General features: G+C 44.4%; 1 protein-coding gene across 1 annotated transcript in view; it reads right to left on the minus strand.

Annotated features, from left to right (window-relative positions):
• The window catches only part of plxnb2b (plexin b2b), a 123,378-nt gene that overhangs the window by 94,688 nt on the left and 21,667 nt on the right, over positions 1-7,023 (minus strand). Inside the window, 1 exon segment of the mRNA XM_020622156.1 lies at positions 2,957-3,143. The gene's annotated coding sequence lies outside the window, so the exon portion shown is untranslated.

Here is a 7,023-nt window from a genome sequence, read left to right on the forward strand (position 1 = left end):
ATAAATTAAAAAAAAAAAAAAAAAAAAAAGCATGCACACAGACGGCAGGATTTGGAACGTGCACTTTTCCACTATAACCTTTCTATAGTAAGGGGCAATATGCTTTAGATTACATGGCACATTGCCATTTGACAAACCACCATGAAAATTTCCATAGATCACAGGCATTAATAGTAGGGTCATCACTTTGATTTAGGGTAACAAATTAATTATTCACTCATCTCTGGGGGTGCATGGTTAAATTCTGAGTCATTCTGAATATCTTAGAAAAGACTTGATGTTAGACAGCTTTCTCGTCAAATGATTAACCTGAACCAACTTCAGAAGTACCACAGTTAGGGTATCGCCATCAGCAACAGTCTAAACAAACAGAGCTGTTTTCAAAAGCAATATTCTCTCAGAGCTTCCTCTTTGAAATATTGTGTCAAAGGTATTAATATCCAAAAACGTTTTGTTTACCCATTCTTGCTATATCCGCCATATGAATACAGTTAAAAAGGTAAACTCAAGCAGTATCTAAAGCAAGAATAAGAGTGCAGAGCTTTATAGCTGAGTGCATTGATTAATGTTTAAAGTAACGCAATAGATAAAAAAAGGTCAGTGCTGCACAAGAGCAAAGAAAACTACAGTACAGGCTCTACCATCACCACTGCAAAACAGGACAAAACAAACAAAAAAAACCTAGAGATTTTGTTGCTCTTGTGCATCCTAATACATTCATCCCCAGCTACCTCTTTGCTCCAGGGCTGTGCCAAGGCAAAGCCTCATGGGAGAAATGACTGACACCTCCTAATCCTCATGGATACCAAAAAGCATGTCATTACCATGGCTTTTACACCATCTTCTGGGATGTAGCATGGGAACAACAAGGGAACAAAAACAGTCAATAAAACTCCAAAAATAAGAAGTGTGAATTTCTAATGTGCTATGTTTTGGGCCACAAGTGTAGCTTAAGTACTCTGAGCAAAAGCATCTCTCCACCCCAATCCTATTAATTCAGCACAGCCAGAACAACCACCTGGGGTATCCTACATTTCAAATGAGCCATATTTTGTTTATCTTTAACACCAGCGGGCAGGCTGGCAGGCATGTAGCACTGGAGGAAATGTGATGGGAAGTGGAGCACAAGTGTTATGACCTAAGCAAACAGCTGATTTTGGAGAAGATGAGCGAGAAAAGGAGTTGTCTGTCAAGCTAAGCTCTCCACAGATGGACGAGTGCAGCACGCCAAGAAAACAGCAAGTCCTGAGGCTTTGCGGTAGCTTCAGGTTTTAAAGTACACCACAGAAACGGTTCAGGAGGAAGTGATGATCAGAGGGCAAACCCAAATACAGCACATCATGTAATTACATGTTAATATTCCTCATGATTAATTCATTCATGTCATCAACTGAGTGAATCATGGTAACTGTAATTTCCCCACTTTTGAGGCAAGTATGAACAGAAGAAGCCTTTACAGCTATCTACATAAAACTATTATGGTAGCAGTAAATTTATGGGGATCTTCATTTAAAGAGCACCAGAGCAAATGTAATTACTTACATCGTTTAATAAACAAAACTAAAAACCTATTGTGCAAATATGGAATTGAGAGAATATAGCTAATACTGAACTGTAGGCTAAAGTCCAATCCCAGTTCACCCCCTTGCCCCTAGCCATACACCTTTGTTTTGCATGTTTATGTGTAGTGGTAGGGGTGTCACAATTCTCTTTAGGATGGCACGGTAGGGGGAAGTGGTGGGGCTACACAGCCCTTCAGACACCTCAAACAAATCCACCAACATTCCCTGGTATCAAAAATACATTTTGATCTTTGCACTTTTCTTATATGCTGCTGAAAATTGCAAGCTGGTGCTCTTAGACCATGCAAGACAAATCACCACAGCTGACGATGGAATTGTGTGATTCAAAATTTCCATCAACTCGTCGCGTCTTTTTATTTAACCATCATTATTAACAACTGATGACACATAGAAGTATTGAAGAGTTGTCCCATTTTATAGGGGAAGGCTTCAACCACTGCTCCTTGTATCTCTAGTTTGAGGGTTAACTCAAAAACAAGGGGTAGAGGTAAAAAAATAAGAAATGGGATTTGGCTTAAGACTTGACTTATAACTGGACCATTGTTTTTTGACACAAACACACAATGTTCACCATTTACTAGCCAGAAATGTTACACTTCTATGAGCACAATAACAAAAATTATTTTCACTGATATACAGTGGCAGTCGAGGGTTTACCTATACCCAAGTATCTCCCAGGTGAGTCAGTCAGCTATCTGCTAGCAAAGCCACTGCTTCACTCCCTTCCCTCTGCTCTGTATGCCCTATCTGCTCAGTCCTTTCCCTAGAGCTCACTATCGCCCTGCTACCTCTACTCTTGTAGTGACAGACAAACAAAGGGAGCCAGAACTACATTAACGAGTAGAAAGTTGCGCCTCAACTAATTAGACACCCCCACTACCCCACACTATTGCCTCCATCCCCTGCTGCTATTTCAGAACAGTGTGATATAGCTTGGCCAGGGCTGGGACTGTTGGATCCATCGTGAAAGAAACAAGGGCTGGAGATTTTTTTTTATTGATTTATTTTTTTATTTTTTTATTTTTTTGGCTGCAGGCCAATGGGGTACCGTGGTAATTGCCTGAATCCCACGGTTGCAAGTGACGAAAAAGAGTGTGAGGGTGGCACAAGCCAAGGAAAGTGAGAAAATACTGGGACCAAGTGTGGGAATGAAAGCCTAGCAACATAAAATGCAGAGAGAGTAAGGAGACAGACAGAAGCTTAGAAAAATTAGGTACAAAGGACAAATGTTTATTAGAAACAGGACAAGTGACTCAGATGAATGTCAGGGCCTGGGGACTCTTGCTTGCATGAAAATAATACAAGAAAGAAAAAAAAACAGACAAAGCACTGGGAGTGTAAGTTAAAATGGAATGACTTCTGGTGCTACTCACTAGGGAGAGCCAGAGAAGGGTGCAGTAAGCGTCTTGGCTGTTGGAGTGGAACAGGGCAGGGTGCAACGGTGGCTGCACAGTGGGACCTCACTGGACACTTCAATCACAGGCAGCCAGAGCCCCGGGCAGATTTGGCCAATTAGCCGCACACTGCTGCTGACCCCCAGCTTCATTAAGGGCCTGGACTCTGGATAAGGAGAGAGGGGAGACGGGGAGGAGAGGAGAGGATTAGGGAGAGAGTAAACCATCAGTAGAGAAGACAAACGCATGCATCTGCACGGACACGCGCTAGAGGTGAAACTCAAGGTTAAAGATAAACACAATCAAGTGTGAAAGCACCTTATACCACACAATTACACATATGCCGACCCACACTTCCTCCTCCCAGTGGGTTTTTCCCTGCAGCAAAGGTGGTTGTGGTGAGGGGGTGTGGGTGTAGGGGCCAGAGGGCAAAGCTACCCCTTCTCTCCCACACCACTGCACTGACAGCAACAGGTGTGGTGGCCAGCAGACATGCAATTACTAGGCTGAGAATCTGCTATTTGCGACAGAGACACAGCAGATCAGAGGAAGGATCAGAGATAGGAGGGAGAGGAGGAGTAAAGTGGGAGGAGAGGTGAGAGATGAGGAGAAAGAGGGGAAGATACAGACTACTGAAAGTCCCTGGAGGAGAGAGAGAGAGAGATTTCCAGTCAGCTCTTTTCATCACAAATCCCTTGCTGGCAGAGCGCAGGCGTGCAAAGCAAAGATCAAAAACCAACAGATACAGTAGCTATGACACACCTGTTGCTTTGCAGTAGAAATACAAATTTACATGCTTTGGTGGTCTGGAGAGACCTCACACCGAGACAAGTGTAAACTGACAACATCCCATTTGAATTCAGACTGGGTGGAGCTGTTTGAGGTGCTATGGGACAGGTTGCACTCAGTGAGCCCTGGCGGCGGTTTGGTGTATGCATGGTTGCCTGCATTACAAGTGTGTATATCCACATGGGACCTCTGCTTGCATCAGGCTCACAATGAAAACCTCAGTGGTGCTCCAGGGTGGGGGTAGGAGCTTTGTACACTCTCATTTTCTCTGCTCTCCCTCTCCGATTACCAGCCTTCGATCAGGCTATAGTAATGTTTGTGCACTTTGCCGCCAGTGTAGCAATAAATGCTGTCAGAAACCATGCATGCTTGGGTGGAGAGGAGATACAGGCCCTTTATTTAAAACAAGCCAGGGATGAAAGATCAATGGCCCAATTCAGGCCATGAATTGGAGGGAAAAGTTCACAAACATACTGGGAGATTATGAGAGGGAGATCTATGTGTGGATGGCAAGGAGCGCAAAGCAAGGGGGCATCTAGCTCATCTGGGTGCTTGTGGCTTATTGATTGGTGGAGACACACAGCTCCAAGCCATTCGTCACAGGACACTCAGGCCCTGAGATAACTCCTATGATAGTGCCCTGCTGCTAAGCAGCTGCAACTGGCCACATCCATTATCCTTCAAAGTAAGCCCCCTAGCCTGGGAACAGGCATGATGAGGCTACTGGGTGACAGGCTAGGGGGAGGGTTAGAATGGAAATAGGAAAGACCAGGCCTGTGGTTGGGAGCCCATGGCTGAGGCTAGTGTACAAAAGTTGAAGGGCCAGTGCTTTATGAAAAATGGTGCTGTGACAGCCAGAACAAAGATGAAAAACTGTCTGTTTGCACCAGTCAGAGGAAGAAAAAAAAATGTGATGACTATTGTTTTCACCTCTCAGCCAAAGTGTATCAGCAAAGCTGTTCTACAGCAGATAGCATACAAACATTTGAGTGACAAGCACCTCTGAAAACTGCTGAGTGGTTCCGTACTTATGTGTGTAAGGAGACTTCCAAGATAGGAAAGGTGGGATCAGCTATAATGAGCTGGGGGGGGGAGGGGATTGCAAGGGAGAAAGACAGAGTGAGAGTAATGGAGACCGGCTCAGAGCCAGAGACAAGGCCCCAAAAGAGCAATTACATGAGCTCCAGAGAAGGTGTGGGCCCAGGCACAAAGCCCTGCCAGACATGTACTCATAAGCACAACACACGCTTATTTGTCTGTCTACAGCTGTAAGGACACTCACTGACATAATGCATTCCCCATACATGTATACACACACACACAGAGTCACAAGCCTTAATCTGACACAGGAGACATAAAGAAGAGGAGAAAAGTGGAAGGAGTTTTAAACTGGGATTATCTCACTCCAAAACATCACCATGCAATACACACCCTCCCCAGGTTTTCACTGCAACATTCTGTTCTGGTCGAAACCTGTTCCCTTAACAGCATGACCCTAGACAAAAGCTAAAACTCCAGGGCTGAGGTCAGTTTGTACAAAACTTTAAAGTCAATTGTCCCCCATGTGAGGAGCACTAAACAACACTGAAACGCCTGGACAGCCTCGCACCGTGGTGCCTGTCACAGGTATGAGTCCAAAATGGTTTGTGAAGGCAACCATTTTTGCCCCCCTCCCCAAAAAACCCACCTCACCCATCACCACTTCTACCAGTGAAATGTGAAAAGGCGGGAAAGAATGAACAACAATGACAGCAAAAGAAGAAAGAGGGAGATGTGCAAACAGATAAGGGGGAGGGGAAATTAAATTAAGAGAAAAGTTCTCGCGCACCAGTATGCACCATTGATTTCCTATTCTCTTGGAAACATTTAATGATCTTAAATAAGAGCCTCGTTTGACACCGCCACAGTGACTCAGAGGAGCTTCCCAGTGTGAGAAAATCATTCAGCGCCTGTGGTGGCTACTGGAAGGGGGCTGGAAGATGGAGAGAACATGGAGGAAGAGGGATGGGGGGGAAGTGAAGGTTTTAATGGCAAAGCAAGAGAGGTGTGCAAAACAGATGTTGGATTAGGTCCAAGAAATGGTTCATGGGTAGCATTATTTGCCTAGCTTCCAATGTGGAGGAAAAAGAATGAAAGATGAAGGAAATTACTGAAAGAGATGCAGATGGTGAGGGAGGGTAAAGGTGGTTTACATTCAACCGAGCCGTCTAGTTATGTACAGTAGGTGCTTACCTCTCACAACAGGCACTCATTATAACTCAATGTATAACCTGACTGACAGCTGCTCCTCTACTGCAGAGTTTCACCTCATTACTTCCTGGATGACCTCCCTAGGAAACATTCAACAGATGCCTATTGCTTGGCGGCCATCTTGTATTTCTACCTTCCCTGCACTTATTTCCCCCCCTCTATCGGCAGGAGAACTATTGTCACTTCAGAGAGCAAAGTCCAGAGGCGCTTCACTGCTCTCTGCCGCTGATGAGGGCCCCACTGGGAACCATCGACAACCGCTTTATGAAGCTGTCTGGCTGACTGAATGGACTCGGCGTCCCGCCACCTTTAGCAGGCAATCATAATAATAAGCGTGTGGAGTCAGGCATGGCTGTACACTGACACCACAGGGGGGCTTTCCCTTCACCGACTGCTGGGTGTGGTGTGTGTGTGTGTGTGTGTGTGTGTGTGTGTGTGTGTGTGTGTATGGAGGAGGTTGTAAATGAGTACGTTCAGACCTGGAAAATAAACTAATTTCACTGACTTCACTTGTATTGCAATTCTATAAATCCAAACTAATTACAGTGAGAACAGCTACAACTAATGACACAGACAACACCAAGAAGTTAAATAAACCAAGGCCTTCACAATCTAACGCAGCAGTCCAGAGTCATATTATGGACAGACATATCAGAAGACAATACAAAACAGGAAATATACATGTACAGTGATGTATTTACAGTGCCTTGCGAAAGTATTCGGCCCCCTTGAACTTTGCGACCTTTTGCCACATTTCAGGCTTCAAACATAAAGATATAAAACTGTAATTTTTTGTGAAGAATCAACAACAAGTGGGACACAATCATGAAGTGGAACGAAATTTATTGGATATTTCAAACTTTTGTAACAAATAAAAAACTGAAAAATTGGGCGTGCAAAATTATTCAGCCCCCTTAAGTTAATACTTTGTAGCGCCACCTTTTGCTGCGATTACAGCTGTAAGTCACTTGGGGTATGTCTCTATCAGTTTTGCACATCGAGAGACT

The sequence above is a fragment of the Monopterus albus genome, unplaced genomic scaffold (genome assembly GCF_001952655.1).
Source record: "Monopterus albus unplaced genomic scaffold, M_albus_1.0 scaffold7.1, whole genome shotgun sequence".
NCBI classification, from domain to species: Eukaryota; Metazoa; Chordata; class Actinopteri; order Synbranchiformes; family Synbranchidae; genus Monopterus; species Monopterus albus.